This window comes from Sciurus carolinensis, chromosome 16 (assembly GCF_902686445.1).
Source record: "Sciurus carolinensis chromosome 16, mSciCar1.2, whole genome shotgun sequence".
NCBI classification, from domain to species: Eukaryota; Metazoa; Chordata; class Mammalia; order Rodentia; family Sciuridae; genus Sciurus; species Sciurus carolinensis.
Genome location: NC_062228.1, coordinates 47,886,859 through 47,904,063, shown reverse-complemented (window position 1 = coordinate 47,904,063; position 17,205 = coordinate 47,886,859).

The following is a 17,205-nucleotide window of genomic DNA, read 5'->3' as shown; positions in this document are numbered from 1 at the left end:
TATTTCTAGACCTTTGAGGAGTCTCCATACTGCTTTCCAATGTGATTGTACTAATTTGCAGTCCCACCAACAATGTGTGAGTGTACCTTTTCCACCATATCCTCACCAGCATTTATTATTATTTGTATTCTTAATGATTACCATTCTAACTGGAGCAAGATGGAATCTCAATGTAGTTTTTTGATTTGCATTTCCCTGATTGCTAGGGATGTTGAACATTTTTTCCTGAATTTGTTGATCATTTGTATTTCATCTTTTGAGAAATGTCTGTTGAGTTCTTCTGCCCATTTATTGAGTGGGTTATTAGTTTTTTCAGTGTTGTTTTTTGAGCTCTTTATATATTACAGATATTAATCCCATCAGAGGAATAGCTACCAAAGATCTCCCATTCTGTGGCTCTTTCTTCACACTTGTTTCCTCTGTTGTGCACAAGTTTTTAATTTGATTTTGACTCACTTACTGATTCTTATTTTTATTTCTTGTGCTTTAGAAATCTTAAGGAAATTGGTGTCTGTGTCAATATGTTGGAGTTTTAAGCCTGTGTTTTCTAGCAGTGGCAAAGTTTCTGGTCTAATTCCTAGGGCTTTGATACACTTTGAGTTGACTTTTGTACAGGGTGAAAGATTGGGACCTAGTCTCATTCTTCAACATAGGATATATAGTTTTCTCAGTACCATCTGTTAAAAGGTTTTTCTTTCTTTCTAATTTATGTTTTTGGCACCTTTGTTGAGTATCAGATGACTATATGGATTTGTCTCTGTGTCTTCTATTCCACTGGTCTTCAGGTCTGTTTTGATGCCAAAAGCATGCCATTTTCATTACTATAGCCTTGAGATCTGGTATTGTAATGCCTCCTGAATCACTCTACTTAGGATTTCTTTGGCTATTCTGGGTCTTTTATTCTTTGAAATGAATTTTAGGACTGTTTGTTTTAGTCCTGTGAAGAATGTCATTGGTATTTTGATGGGGATTGCATTGAATCTGTCTTGCTTTTGGTAATATGACCATTTTGACAATATTAATTCTGCCTATCCAAGCACTTGGGCGATCTTTACATCTACTAAGTTCTTCAACTTCTTTCTTCAGTGTTCTGTAGTTTTCATTGTAAAATCTTTACCTTCTTGGTTGGATTGATTCCCAAGTTTGGTTTTGTGGCTACTGTGAATCTGATGGTTTTCCTGATTTCTTTTTCAGAAGATTCATTATTGGTGTTAGGAAAGCTATTGATTTTTGTATGTTGATTTCATAACCCGCTGTTTTGCAAGGTTTGTTTATTAGGTCTAGCAGTCTTCTGGTGAAGTGTTTTGGATATCCTAATTATGGGATCATATCATCTGTAGAGTGTTAATATGACTTCTTCTTTTTCTATTTTATCATTTTTATTTCCTTTTCTTGCCTAATATTTCTAGCCAGTTTTTCTAGAACTATATGAAACAGGAGTGGTGAGTAGAAATCCTTGACTTGTTCCTGATTTTAGAGGAAATGCTTTCATTCTTTCTCCATTCTCATGTTGCTTTGAATTTGTCATATAAACTTTTATGATGTTGAGATAAGTTCCTTCTATACCTAGCTTCTCAGTGTTTTTATTGTGAATGGGTGCTAGATTTTGTTGAAGACTTTCTCTGCATGTATTGAGTTGACTGTATGATCTTCTAAAATATTTTTAGTTGTAGATACACATGATGTCTTTTATTTATTTATTTTTAATGTGGTACTGAGAATTGAATCCAGTGCCTCACATGTGCTAGGCAAGCACTCTACCACTGAGCCAAAACCCCAGGCCCTGACTGTATGATTTTTGTCCTTAATTTTATAAATGTAATAAATTGCATTTATTGATTTTTTATATGATAAATCATCCTTGCAACCCTGGCATAAAATCAACTTGGTTATGATGTGTAATCTTAATATGTTGTTGAATATTATACTAATAAATATTAAGAATTTTTGCATCTATGTTCATCAGAGATATTGATCTGTAGTTTTCTTTCCTTGATGTATCCTTATCAAGTTTTGGTATGAGTGGACAGTGGCTTCACAAAATGAATTTGGAAATGTTCCATCCCTTTATATTTCGTCAAATAATTTCAGAAGCATTGACATTAGCTCTTTTTTTAAAATTTGTTCTAATTAATTACACATGACAGTAGAATGCATTTTTTATTATTCTTAATTTTTTTTTAGTTGTAGGTGGACACAATACCTTTATTTTATTTTTATGTGGTGCTAAGGATCGAACCCAGGGCCTCATCCATGCTAGACAAGCTCTCTACCACTGAGCCACAAACCCAACCCAACAGAATGCATTGGAACCCAGTGAACGTATAAGTTCTCATTGTTCTGGTTGTACATGATGTAGAATCACACAGGTTTTGTAATAGTATATGTGCATAGGGTAATGTCCAATTCATTTAACTATCCTTCCTACTCCCATGCCCCCTCCCATCCCTTCACTTTCCTCTGCATAATCCAAAGTACCTCTGTTCTTCCCTAGCATGCCCCCCCCGTCATAAATTTTCATCCGTATATCAGAGAAAACATTCAACACTTGGATTTTTGGAATTGGCTTATTTCACATAGCATGATATTCTCTAGCTCCATCCATTTACCAGCAAATGCCATAATTTCATTTATCTTTAAGGCTGAATGATATTCCATTGTGTATATATACCACATTTTCTATATCCATTCATCTGTTATTGGAGTGAGGTGAAGTCTTAGAGTAGTTTTGATTTGCATTTCTCTAATTGCTGGAGATGTTGAACATTTTTTCATATATTTGTTGATCAATTATATTTCTTCTATGAAGTGTCTGTTGATTTATTGATTGGGGTTTTTTTTGTTGTTGAGTTTTTTGAGTTCTTTATATATCCTGGAGATTAATGCTCTGAGTGCGTGTGGTAAAGATTTTCTCCCACTCTGTAGGCTCTCTGTTCACATTATTGATTGTTTCCATTGCTGTGAAGCTTTTTAGTTTGATACCATTCCATTTATTGATTCTTGATTTTTCTTCTTGCACTCTAGGAGTCTTGTTGAGGAAGACAGTTCCTAAGCCTACATAATGGAGAATTGGCCCTACATTTTCTTCTAGTAGGCACAGGGTCTATGGTCTACTGCCTAGGTCCTTGATCCACTTTGAGTTTTGTGCAGGGTGAGACATAGGCATTTAATTTCATTTTGCTACATATGAATTTCCAGTTTTCCCAGCACCATCTATTGAAGAGACTATCTTTTCTCTAAGGTATGCTTATGGCACCTTTGTGTATTATTAGATAAATGTATTTATGTGGGTTTTTCTTGTGTCTTCTATTCTGTACCATTGGTCTTCATGTCTGTTTTGGTGCCAAAACCATGCTGTTTTTGTTACTATAGTTCTGTAGTATAGTTTAAGGGTCTGGTATTGTGATGCCTCCTGCTTCACTTTTCTTGGTAAGGATTGCTTTGGCTATTCTAGGCCTCTTATTTTCAAAATGAATTTCATGATTGCTTTTTCTGTTTCTATGAAGAATATCATTGTGAGTTTAATAGGATTGCATTCAATCTGTATAACACTTTTGGTAGTGTGGCCTTTTGACAATATTAATTCTGCCTATTCAAGAGCATGGGAGATCTTTCCATCTTCTAAGGTCTTCAGTTTCTTTCTTTAGTGTTCTGTAGTTTTCGTTGTAGAGGTCTTTCACCTCTTGTGAGATTGATTCCCAAGTATTTTATTTTTTTGAGGCTATTATGTTTCTTTTTCTGTGGATTCAGCACTGATGTATAGGAATGTGTTAGAATTATGCATGTTGATTTTATATCCTGCTGCTTCGCTGAATTCATTGATGAGTTCTAGAAGTTTTCTGGTGGAATTTTTTTGATCTTCTAAGTATAGAATCATGTCATTGGCAAACAGTGATAGTTTGAGTTCTTCCCTTCCTAGTATCCCTTTAATTTCTTTTGTCTGTCAAATTGCTCTGGCTACAATTTCTAGGACTATGTTGAATAGAAGTGGTGAAAGAGGGTATCCTGCTCCAGTTTTTAGAGGGAATGCTTTCAGTTTTTCTCAATTTAGAATGATGTTGGCCTTGGGCTTAGCATATATAGCTTTTATAATGTTGAGGTATGTTCCTACTATCCCTAGTTTTTCTAGTGTTTTGAACATGAAAAGGTGCTGTATTTTGTCAAATGCTTTTTCTGCATCTATTGAGATAATTTTATGATTCTTATTTTTAAGTCTGTTGATGTAATGAATTACATTTATTGATTTATGTATGTTGAACCAGCTTTGCATCCCTGGAATGAACCCAACTTTATCACGGTGAACTATCTTTTAAATATGCTTTTGTGTGTGATTTGCCAGAATTTTATTGAGAATTTTTGCACCTGTGTTCATCAGGGATATTGGTCTGAAGTTCTCTTTCCTTGATGTGTCTTTGTCTGGATTTGGTATCAGGGTGATACTAGCCTCATAGAATGAATTTCCCTCCTTTTCTATTTCATGGAACAATTTGAGGAGTATTGGTATTAATTTTTCTTTGAAGGTCTCATGGAACTCAGCTGAGAATCCATCTGGTCCTGGACTTCTCTTGTTTGGTAGGTTTTTGATGGCATCTTGTATTTATTGCTTGAAATTGATCTGTTTAAATTGCGTATGTCCCCTTGCTTCAGTTTGGGTAGGTCATATGGCTCTAGAAATTTGTCCATGTATTCAAGATTTTCTATTTTATTTGAGTATAAATTTTCAAAATAGTTTCTAATTATCTTCTGTATTTCAGTCATATCCATTGTTATATATCCTTTTTCATCACAAATTTTAGTAATTTGAATTTTTTCTTTCTCTTTGTTAACTTGGCTAAGCATTTATCAAGTTTATTTATTTTCTCAAAGAACCAAATTATTGTTTTGTCAAATTTTTTTTTGTTTCAATTTCATTACTTTCAGCTCAGATTTTAATTATTTCCAGTCTTCTACTGCTTTTGGTGTTGATTTGGTCTTCATTTTCTAGGGCTTTGAGAGGTAATGTTGGAACATTTATTCATTGACTTTGTGTTTTTTTTTTTTTAAGTGGATTTTTAAAATAATAGCTTAATTTTATTTAGTTTTGTATGTGGTGCTCAGGATGGAACCCAGTGCCTCATGCATGCTAGGAAAGTGCTCCACCACTGAGCCACAATCTCAGCCTGACTTTGTATTCTTTTAATGAATGAGTTCAGTGCAGCAAACTTTCCTCTTTTTTTGCCTTCATAGTGTCCCAGAGATTTTGATATGTTGTATCAGTATTCTCATTTACCTCTAAGTATTTTTTTTATTTCATCCCTGATTTCTGCTGCTACTCATTGGTCATTCAATAGCATATTATTTAGTTTCCAGGTGTTGGACTAGCTTCTCTTTTTTATTTTTTCATTGATTTCTAATTTCATTCCATTATGATCTGATAGAATGCAGGGTAGTATCTCTATTTTTTGTATTTGCTAAGAGTTGCTTTGTGGCATAAGATATAGCCTGTTTTAGAGAAGGGTCTACATGCTACTGAGAAGAAAGTGTATTCACTTATTGATGGATTAAATATTTTATCTATATATGTCCATTAAGTCTAAATTATTGATTATATTAATTTGTTCTATAGTTTCTTTAGTTTTTGTTTGGAGGATCTATCCTGTGGTAAGAGAGGTGTGTTAAAAATCACCCAGTATTATTGTGTTGTGGTCTATTTGATTCTTGAAATTGAGGAGGGTTTGTGTGGTGATCAAAGATGCTCCATTGTCTGGGGCATAAATATTTATCATTGTTATATATTGTTGATGCATAATTTCCTTAAAAGTAGTATGAAATGTCCTTCTTTGCCCTTTTGACTAACTTTGGCTTGAAGTCCACTTTATTTGAGGATGGAAACCCTTATTTATGCTGTCCATGTGATAAATTTTTTTCCCATCCTTTTTCCTTCAGACTGTGGATGTCTTTACCTATGAGGTGATTCTCTTGGAGACAGCATATTGTTGGGTCTTGTTTTTTAATCCAATCTGTCAGTCTATTTTGATTGATGAGCTCAGACCATTTACATTCAATGTTATTATCAAGAAATGATTTTTATTTCCTCTCATTTTAATTTTTTTAAAATTTGAATTAGTTTCTCCTTTGCTGAATACTCTTCTTATGTAGTTCCTCCCTGTGCTGGTTTTCAATTTATTTTTCATTTCTTCTTCATGAAATATTTTATTATGTTTTGTGAACAAGCTTTCTAGTTGTGAATTCTTTTAACTTTTGTTTATTTGGGAAAGTTTTTATTTTGTCAATTCTGACACTTAATTTCACTGGGTATAGTATTCTTGGCTGGCATCCTAGGTTTGAGGGTCTGGGTTGATAAGTCAGCTGAGATCCAACTTGGTTTCCCTTTAAATGTGACTTGTCACTTTCCCTGACAACCTTTACAATTCTATCCTTATTCTGTATGTTAGGCATTTTTACAATAATGTGCTGCAGTGTGGGTCTGTTGTAATTTTGTATATTTGGGGGGGGTCTTGTAAGTCTGCTGTATGTGATTTTCCATTTCATTCTTTAGGATTGGGGGAATTTTTAATATTATTTTGTGTTATATCTCTGAGCCTTTATCTATCCCAATGCTAAATTTGGTCTTTTCATGTTATCCAATATTTCTTGCAAGTTCTGTTCATGGTCTCTTAACATCTGCTTGACTTTTTATTGAAGTGATATTTCACATCCTGCATTTTCTGACTTTGATCCATATGTCATTCTTTACCTTGAAGTTTAGTTTAACCACGTACATTCTAGACTCTTTCTCTGACATTTCTTCCACTGTAGTGGCAATGGATTCTGTTATTTAAAGTGTCTTGGTTTGTTTAGGACAATTTGTTCCCTTGCTTTTTCATGTTTTTTGTGTCTCTACCCATCTAACGGTATGGATCTCAGGCAGTAGAGTTTATATTGTGAACTTGTAGTGTCCCTGAAGTGTTCCAATAATGCACTGTTTATGAGGAGACAGATAGTAACAACAACCAATGAAAACAATATATAGCGTGAAATCAAATAGTTTGTGCTATGGCATCTACAGTGTTGCCTATAATTTAAAAAGTAAGCTTGCAAATTGGTTTACAATTTTGAATGGTGGACAGGGAGAGAAGAGAATTGATGTAGAATGTGATGATGAGGGAAGAGGAGAGGGGATAGAAGTAAAAAAATTAAAGAGTGACAGAGAACAATAGAGAATGACTGTTAGCAAAAAAAAAAAGGATTAAGAGAAAGAGATAAGTGAGAGGAAAAAATATATAAAGCTCTTTTAAATTAAAAATAAAATAGGGACTGGGGTTGAGGCTCAGTGGTAGAGGTTTGCCTCGCATGTGTAAGGCACTGGATTTGATTCTCAACACCACATGTAAACAAATGAATAAAATAAAGGTCTGTCAACATCTAAAAAAGTATTTAGGGTTGTGACTCAGTGATAGAGCACTTGCCTTGCACATATGAGGCACTGGGTTCAATCCTCAGCACCACATGAAAATAAATAAAGGTACTGTATCCATCTACAACTAAAAAATATTTTAAAAATTTTTTAAAAGTTACATTGTAAAAACAAATAAAAATAAGTGAATACAAAACAAGACTGAAATATACTTATCAAACATCCTAGTCCTCAAAAACCTAATCCATGAAAAATAACAGGCTTCAAAAATGCTAGAAATTAGAAAAACAAGTATGAATATATGAATATGTACAAACATCCATGAACCACTAAAGTCACTATTATTATTATTATTATTATTATTATTATTATTTGGTACTGGGTTTGAACCAGGGGAACCTAACTACTGAGCCACATCTCCAGCCCTATCTTATATTTTACTTAGAGATAGAGTCCTGCTCAGTTTCTCAGGGCTTCACTCACTTGCCGAGACTGGCTTTGAACTCTTGATCCTCCTGCCTCAGCCTCTCAAGACCCTGGGATTACAGGCATGTGCTACCACACCTGGCAAAGTCACAATTAAACAGAGAAGAGGAAAAAAAATGATTTTAATGAAGAGTTAAAGAATTTTTTCTGTTGGAGTTCAAAAGATTCTCAGCTTCCCTTCTCAGCAGTGTTAGGTGGGGTGATCTGGAGTGTGATGCTTGCTCTACCCTCAGGGTGGGGCTGTGGGAGTGAAAGAGGTAATCCTGTAGGCAAAAGTCTGGGAGGTGGGGTTTAAGCTCAGGTAGTCTCCAGGTTCTTCCCTGAGTGCCAGTTGGTCTGGAGATTTTAAATCAGCACACCTTAAGTATCCAGCAATTACTGGTCCATGTTGAAGACTGCACACCCCAGGGGTCTCCCCTGGGTTTCACTCATGTGGTGGAGAAGCCAGTTCTTAGTCCACTCTATCATGTGTGGATCCTGCATTTCCTGGTCTTGGGTTCAGTCTCCAAACTCAGTCTGTCTCACCCCCACCCTTTTGCATTCCTGGCCAGGTGCATCTCTCCCAGCTGGTCCTGCAAGCTGTCAGGTTGGAAGGGGAAGGGAAGTGCTGGGTGGGTTTCCACAACCAGTATTCCCATGTGTTAACCCCTCTCCACATTTTTCTCCTGGTCACTTAGACATCATACTCTATGTCATGCAGTGGGAGTTTGCCAGGCCTTGTATTTTGGGCAAAACTTGGGTTTACCAGGAGTCAGCTTCCCCAGCTGCTGGCCCCTGCACTGCGGCTGCAAATGGTTCCTTCCTCTGTCTCCCACATGCAGCTGGGAGAGATGGTTTTCTTTCCTGCACAAGGATATTGTTTTATTATTCAGTTTACATGGGCAGTGTCTTTGATCTCTAAACTCTCCATACCCAGCCATGCCTCAGGCCTCCTAAAAATGTGGGTTCCTTTAATTCCCTTATCCCTCCACTTTGCTCATGGACGGACCACTCTGGCTGGTGTGCACTGGAGATTTCTTCTTTATTTTATTATACCCAACCTCCTGAGTCCCCAGAATGCTAATGTCCAGAATTAAATCCCGGTAAAGTCCCACCCACCCTTTTTTTAACCCACCTGAGAAGCTGCCTATCAGCTTCCTTTGCTTCAGGACACAGAGCAGCCAGGAAAGCATCCACCTCTATTTCATCATCTTGAAACCGACCAATTTGTGTGTTGAACAAGATGCTTTGTCTCTTGGCTGGGTTTAACTCTTGCAGCAGTCTCTACCCTGTGTACTTGTAGTGTTCCAGTAGATTTTCACCACTGAGCTGCCAGCTGGAGTGGTCTGCAACTGACGCTGGTTGAAATAACTTTCAGCTTCCCTCTCACAATATAAGGTAAGATGGAATGGGAAGTACTGTTGACTGGAGTTTTGTCTGGACAGACCAGATTGATGTACTCCCAGGGTGGAGCTGCTGCAGGGTTCTAAATGGGGTGTTCCCTCAACTGGGGCTTAGTCCTAATCAAGCCCTTGTGACTTTGTTGGGTGGTGTCTGGAAAGATTAGGTAAACACATCCTTGGGACTGGGCAGATGCCCTTCTCAGCTGGGAGTCTGAATCTCAGGAGCCTCTTGAGAATTTTATTTCATAGGGCAGAGTAGCCAATCCGAGGATTTCAAGAGGTTTCTCACACTCCACTCCCCCTACCTATTGCCTTACCAGGCCTCGTCCCCGAGTGTATTCATGACCATTCATTCAGTTTCACAACCCTCTTCAGCCTGTCATGTGGGCCACCAGACTCAAGGGAAAATGAGTTGCATTCCACTCCTTATCTCTGACTTAAATCCTTCTGTACAATTTTCTCTGTGCCTGGGACAGTATGGCGATATTTGCTATGATCTCTCAGGTTCCTGTGGTAGCAAGCTGCAGCGTGGCCTCCCCAGGTGACTCCCAGCCTCAGCTCCCCACACGCCAGTTGAGAAACACAGAGCACTTTTCAAACAACAGGTCACTGTGCAGCCTTGGGATCAGCTAAGTTCAGGCTGCTTTTCTGTTCTGTGGGCGTCTCTGTTCCACATTTGTCCATCGTGTTTTTCCCTCTGTGTTGGCCCTCCTCCCTGCTGTGAACTGGCACTGCTGCCACTGCTGCAGACAACTTGGTTCCAATGTACACTTTCTGGTCCTTTGTTCAACATACCCACATTTCTGAGTCTGAGAGACTCGGACTGTTCAATATTGAATTTCAGTGGATTCCTTCTTTCACCCACCTTGCTGAGAAGCAGTGCTCCTGCTGTTTGAATCCTGAGCCACAGAGCAACTGGAAATGCAGCCTTCCTTTGATTGGCCATCTGAACCATGTCAACTTCTTTTGAGAATGATTACCCCTTCAATTAGGAGGGGCTTCCCCACCCCTGCTGTTTCAAAGAAGCCACCTAACTCACATGACCCTCCACAAACCTAAATAGGAATCAATAGAAAAAGTAATCACACCTGCCCGGGCAAGAAAACAGATACACAGTGTGGGGGTCACCAGAAGGAATAAAAACTTAAGGCCATTCCAGTGCACAGCCCCTAGGGTCCATAGACACACACATGAGCAGTTCCTTAGGCTACCAGACTCTGCTCCCAGTTCAGAAGCTCCCTTAGAGCAAAACGACCTGGTGCCACACAGATGTCAAGGAAGGGCCAGTGAGGAAGAAGATACCTGAGTCCCCAGGTGAAGTTTTCAATGGAAAAATTGAACCTGAGTCGACTGCCTCCCTTTGAACTGGGCCTATAATGACCCCAGCCTGGAGTCAAACATCATGGCCTCCTGTCTGAGAAATGTCTTCAAGAAATGTCTACCTGAGTACAATCACAGTACAGGCATAGTAAATGTGATGTGGAGCATGTGTGGAATTGGGACCCCACCACCAGTTGGGCAGATGGAGTGAGAATGTGATTCAGAAGCAGTGTTTGGCTATTCCAAGAGTGACAATGATAACAGGGCATGCTACCAAGGAACATCAGTGACCCCCCACAACAAGGCTAAGGGAACCAAAGACCACACCTGAGTCCACAAGAGGAGTGTGCTGGAGGCCAAGCCAGGTTCTTTGAATGTTGCAGAAAAGACAAAGAGGCCTCTCAAAGGAACATGCCCTACACCTGGGACCACTACCCCACCTTTACTAACCCACCCAGGACTCAGTGGAAACCAGAAGAGTCAATGCTGGTAGCCACTCAAGTATGGCCAAAACAGAACTGGATGGCACTGAAGAATTAAAAGGAAAGTGCAAATGTAATGACAATATTTACTATAAGGAAATGTTGACCGGGGTGGATACATCTATGTGAATCATACAGTCCTTTGAGAATTGAGGCCAACATATATGTTGTAAGCATTTGGGATGGAACCCCAAAAAACTATGTTAATCATTCTTTTTCAGTCATTAAGAAATGGTGGGGGGGAGTGCAGCTGGGTTGTAGCTCAGGGGTAGAGTGCTTGCCTAGCATGTGTGAGGCACTCAGTATAACATAAAAAAATAAATAAGGGCATTGTGTCCACCTATGACTAAAAAATAATAAAATATAATTCTTTCAAAAATTTATTAAAGAATTAATGTGTGGGAGCTGGGGATATAGCTCAGAGGTAGAGCTCCTGCCTATCATATGTCAGACTCTAGGTTTGATCTACAGCAACAACAAAAAAAATGTGTGAGAAAGAGAAAATACTCACGTAATAGATCCATCTTTACTTGGGAAACCATTTTACTCATGAAAGTCACACAAACACAACTTAAAGTCCAGCGAGGATGTGGAAGACATGGAAAAATGAAGATAATAGAAAAGGCTAGATGCCACGCAGTAAAAATGAGCCCCAATGCATTGTGGATCCTGGATATTGGAGCAAAACTGTGAAATTAACAGAAAGTCTGCAAGTTTAGTTAATAATATTGTTCCCAAGTTACTTTCCTACTCTCCATCCCTGTACTACAGGTAGTTTTAGTTTTGAGTGAAAGAAGTCAAAAACACCTTCTTTTACCTCTTTCACATCTCCTCTCCTCAGTGGGTCCACAATTGTTTCCCCATGAAGTTGTTGTTGTTGAGGTCCGATGTCCTCTTGTTTTTGCTAAGGTGCTTTCTCTAAAGGGGGAGGAGCTTCCTACCCCTGCTGCTCGAGAGTCTCCAACCCTGGCCCCACTTAAGAAATGTAAACAGAAATCCCCATGAGAACACGTCACACTCAGCCACACAGCCAAAACAGAAGCACAGGGACAGGGTCAACTGCAGGAGCGCAAATTTGAGTTCCCTGCCTGCATCCAGTGCGCAAGCCCCATGCATCCCTACACACAGCTCCTCAGGCTGTGGGGTTCTATACTAGCACATGAGCCCCTCTGGGAACAAAGCAACCTGCAAACACACACGGCAGTTCCACCTTCAGGTTCACAGGGCGAAATCCTGGTGCGGAGTGTCGTTCCCACACACTAAAACCAGTCCTGAGGCTGGGATTCCAGGGTCCATCCTGTCCCCCAGTATCACTCCTTCAGCCTGTCCAGGCCTTCTTCACTCCTTGGATCCCCAGACCAATGGTTAACCCTCTGGAGTAGATGGGTCCGAGTGGAGCTGAAGCCCAACTCAATGTCACAGTAGGCTCCAACTCCCCATTGCCTCAGGGACACATCCCTAGGCAACTGCGGTGATTATTGTGACTTGAGCTAACCTCTCACAGCAAGCGCACGTGCATACCACTCTGACTCCCAGCAGTGCCAGGTATTGGCCGGCCAAGGGTGCAGACTGGGTTCCCAACCATCTTCCCCAGTGGTGGCACAGCTACGATGGTGTGTTGGGCAAGCTGACTCCTCTGTGGATCTGATTCTGGAGAGAACAAAAATGGGATCCGAAGCCTGGCGCGGTGGTGCACGTCTGTGATCCCAGAAGCTCAGGAGGCCGAGGCAGGAGGATCACGAATTCAAGGCCAGCCTCAGCAACTTAGTGAGGCCCTAAGCAACTCAGTGAGACCCGTCTCTAAATTAAAAATATATTTGAAAAGGGCTGGGGTTGTGGCCCAGTGGTTAAGCGCTCCTAGGTTCAATCATCCCTGCTATGGAGAAAAAAAAGGAGGTAAATGAAACCAGATAACATGCGGATGGGGCCACGAAGGTAATGAAGATTCCCACATCTTCCAAGTGGAGTCTCCAAGTGAACATTCATTGACCATGAATTCAGTAACTCCAAGAGCGGGCTTAGGAAAGCCCATTCCCTGGTGTCAATCCTCAGGGGCTTCTATGACTTTGAATTGGCTTGATGTTAGGTCTGTCCCAAATATTCCCACCCTGTGAAACTCTTCAGTATCCTTCATCTGGTTCCGGCTTCAGAGTCCTCTGTTCAGAGGGGATCTAACCTTGGAGCAATCCACCTTTGTCTTTAATATCCCAGTACCCACTTTTTCCAACATAATTTTTTTTTCAAAATGCTATTTTCTTCCATTGAATAATTTTGACATTCTTATTGAAAATCATTTGTCCATTACATGTGGGTTTATTTCTAGGTGCTCAAGTCCATTGGTCTATATGTCTATGTGCACACCAGTACCACATTGTTTGGAATATTGTAGCTTTATAGTAAGTTTTAAAATCAGGAAGTGTTAGTTCTCCAACTTTATTCTTTCTCAAGGTTGTTTTGGCTATTCCAACTTTCTTGAAATTTCATGACTTCTAGGATGAATTTTTCTATTAATTTTTTCAGGGCATTGTGGAGATTGTTTTAAATCCACAGACTCTGGGGTACTACTGACTCCCACGATGCATATTGGGCCATTCAGTAGTATCCCACAAGTTTCTTAGGCTTTGTTCACTTTTTTCAGTCTGTTTTCCTTTATATTCTTTAATAAACTTGATAATTTCAATTGCCATATTTTGAAGTTTGCCAATTCATTCCACTTTTACAAATCTTTGAATCTCCTTAATGAATTGTACTTTTCAGCTCCCAAATTTCTTTTTGGTACCTTTCTATGTTTTCCATTTCTTTATTGTTTCTATTTTTTTTCTACAATGTGTTCTTGAACTTGTCTGTGACATTTTCTTTTGACTCTTTGTGTGTCTTTAAGAACTATTTTAAATCTTTGTCTAATAATCCACCATCTGGTCTTTCTCAGGGAATTTCTGTGACTATATTTCCCTTTAAATGAGTCATGATTTTCTGTTTCTTAGTATACCTTGAAATCTTTTTTGTTCTCAGCTGGACATTTGAATCTTATAATACAGTAATTGGAAATTATTTTTCTCCTTTCCCCAGCATTTACTGGGTTTTATTGATGCTGTTTTTTGTTTATTGTACAAGGGTATCTCCTTGCTGGGGATCAACCTGAGTTGTTTACTTAAGATCTCAGTTCTTTCCTATGTCCATATCTTTCCCTGGGTACTCATAGTGACTTTTAAATTTCCTTTATATTAATGGTTTTCAGTTGTCCTAGTCCTTAAATGTCTGTCTCCCAAAAGGTGAAAAATGAGGAAGTGAATGAAAAATAAACAGGGTCTGGCTTTTTAAATCCCTTGAAAGCCACATCACTTGGTAGGGGCTGCTACAATGGTGTTTACCTCTGTGTCTCTACCTCCATGATCAGAAGCTGCAATCGGTGATTACAATATAGATTTCTAGTATTTTAAAAAAGCCTTATTGCCCAACATGACTCCTGCCGCTCAGGAAAGTGGGAATGGCTGCAATCCATGGGACTGATGAGAGGTGTTGTAGGGCAGCTGCTACTGTGCTGAGGGCTGAAACATACCAAAACTAACAGCAATTTACTTTCCAGCAACTGCAAGCCCTTTAATAGGCCCCAGAGTTCCAAAATAATTACATTAGATAGATTCTGTCAGTAGTTTATGTCTAAGTGGAAAAATTGATTTTGGCACTGTGTACTTCCCTAATATCAATATTTCAATTATGTTTACCAAAAAAAAAAAAAACCCTGCACAGGGTATTTATAGCAGCTTTATTATAATTGCCCCAAACTGTAAGCAACAAAAATGCCCTTCAGTGGGTAAATAAATTGTGGCACATCCAGACAAGGGAATATTATTCAGCATTGAAAAGAAAAGATGCAGAGGAAACCTAGATACATATTACTAATTGAAAGATCTAATAATGTATGATTTCAACTACATAATGTTCTGGAAAATGCAAAACTATGGAGAGTGGAAAAGTTGCCAGGAGCTAGGGGGAGAAATGCACAGAGGATTTTTAGGGCAGTGAAATTACTCTGTATCCTATCATAATGATGGATACGTGTCATTATCAGTTTATCTCAACCTTTAGAATGCCATAAGATTACATAAGGAATCAATCAAGTGCAAATTAATAGATGAGCAACAGGAAGTCTACTAGAGGAAGGAGAAAAGGGGGGATCATGAACTGATATCGATTTCCATACTTGTATGAGTTTCTTGGGAAGAACCCAGCTACTATGTATAACCATAAAGCTCTAATAAAAAAAAGTGAATCCTCATGTAAACCATGGACTTGGGTGATGCTGAGTGTCAGAGTAGGTTTTTAGGTTAACAGATGTACCACTCTGGTGGAGGAAGTGGTAATGGAAGAGACTGTGTATGCAAGGATAGAGATGTATGGGAAATCTCTGTGCCTTCTACTCAATTTCGTGTGAACCTAAGACTGCGCTAAAATATAAAAAGTCATACCCCCACATACATCAGTACTATATTATATGACAAATATAAAAGGGAAATAATGGAAATTAATTTACAACAAAATGTTTTTCCTTCCATGAGGTTGGACCTGTAATATAATATAAACAATAAAGCACCTCATGGGCTCTGCCACTCCTGTGCCCATCACATGAACCATATTGTCACTTCTTGAATAACCCCATTTTTTATTGGCTTTTTACTTATAAATAACATTAGGGTTCATTTTGACAGAATTATAAAAACATGGACCATCGTGTGCTTTAATTCAGTCCATTATTTCCCTCCCCACCCCATTCCCTCTACTCTACTGATCTTTCTGCTATTTGTAGGGGTTTTTTAAATTAATGTCTTGTGGATATACATGGTGAGATTCACCATGGTGTATTCACAGAGGAAATGGTACAGTCATATAGGAATGGTATACACATAGGAAAGTTAGGTCAGATTCGATTCTACTGTTCTTCCCTATCCCACCTCTCCTCCCTTCCCCTCAGTTCCCTTCATTAGTTCATCGATCTTTCTTCTGTTTTGATGACATTCCTCCCTCCCCCTTTTTCCCCTTTCTTTTTCTCTATTACCTCTTATTTTGGATTAGCTTTGGCATATCAGAGAAAACATTCAACCTTTGAGTTTGGGGGTCTGGCTTATTTCACTTAGCATGATTGTCTCCAGTTCCATCTATTTACCAGAAAATGCCACAACCCCATTTTAAAGGTGAGGCAATTGAGGCAACTGCTGGTCAGTGATTCCTAAATGGATCATTGTTGTGCCAGAATTTGAGCCCATGTTCACAGCTTTCACTTACCATTCTTCTTGCATCACTCCTTGTAAATCTGAAGCTCAGCTTTGTGGTCTCCTGGTATCCCCAGCTCCTCCTCGGCCATCCTGGATTGATAATTCCCCTGTGCCCTATGAAGCACTTGGAAGGTGGGGGCATCTATGAGGCTTATCCCTCAGGGCTTCTGTTTGCAAACATGGGGAAGCAGTGCTGAGGAACTTGGGAATAGTCAAGGTTAACCAAGGGCTTCATAAAGTAATGGTGGTAGTGAAGAATCGACATTAGGCTAGAGGGGGTTAATGAGGAACCATCATATAGTGCCAGGATTGGATGGACGGATCACAGATACTGTGTTAGTGGATAGTGGTTAGTGGGACACTGTGTCACTGGTGAAGACATTATGCAACAGACATAGGAACATAGGGCCCCCATTATATTGTCCTACCACTAGTAGGGTGCTATGCAGAGGACAATGGAGGTTCTAAAATATAGATGGGAAATGTGGTTATGGTTCATTCTCAGTCACTGCCTTTACTTGAGAGGAGAAAGACAGGTTAACACCATATTGGAAGGTATGCACCATATTGGAAGAATCACCATATGCTGTGTTGGGGATAGTTACAGACACTGCTAGGTGAGTAACTGGTTATCATTGGGACCGGCAAATAAGTGGAGGGGGATCACAAGACACCTGCTAGAGGTGTAATAAAATCAGCTAATATTTGGATTAGGTAGGATATGCCAGTGTTTCCTATTCTGAGATTGTATTAAGTGGTCATCAGACACTGGAGTATGGAAGCTACCAGACATTGTCACAAAAGGGATGAAGTAACAGACATAATTGGGGGAAAAGTAGTAAGATCCACAGGTACTATTTCCAGAG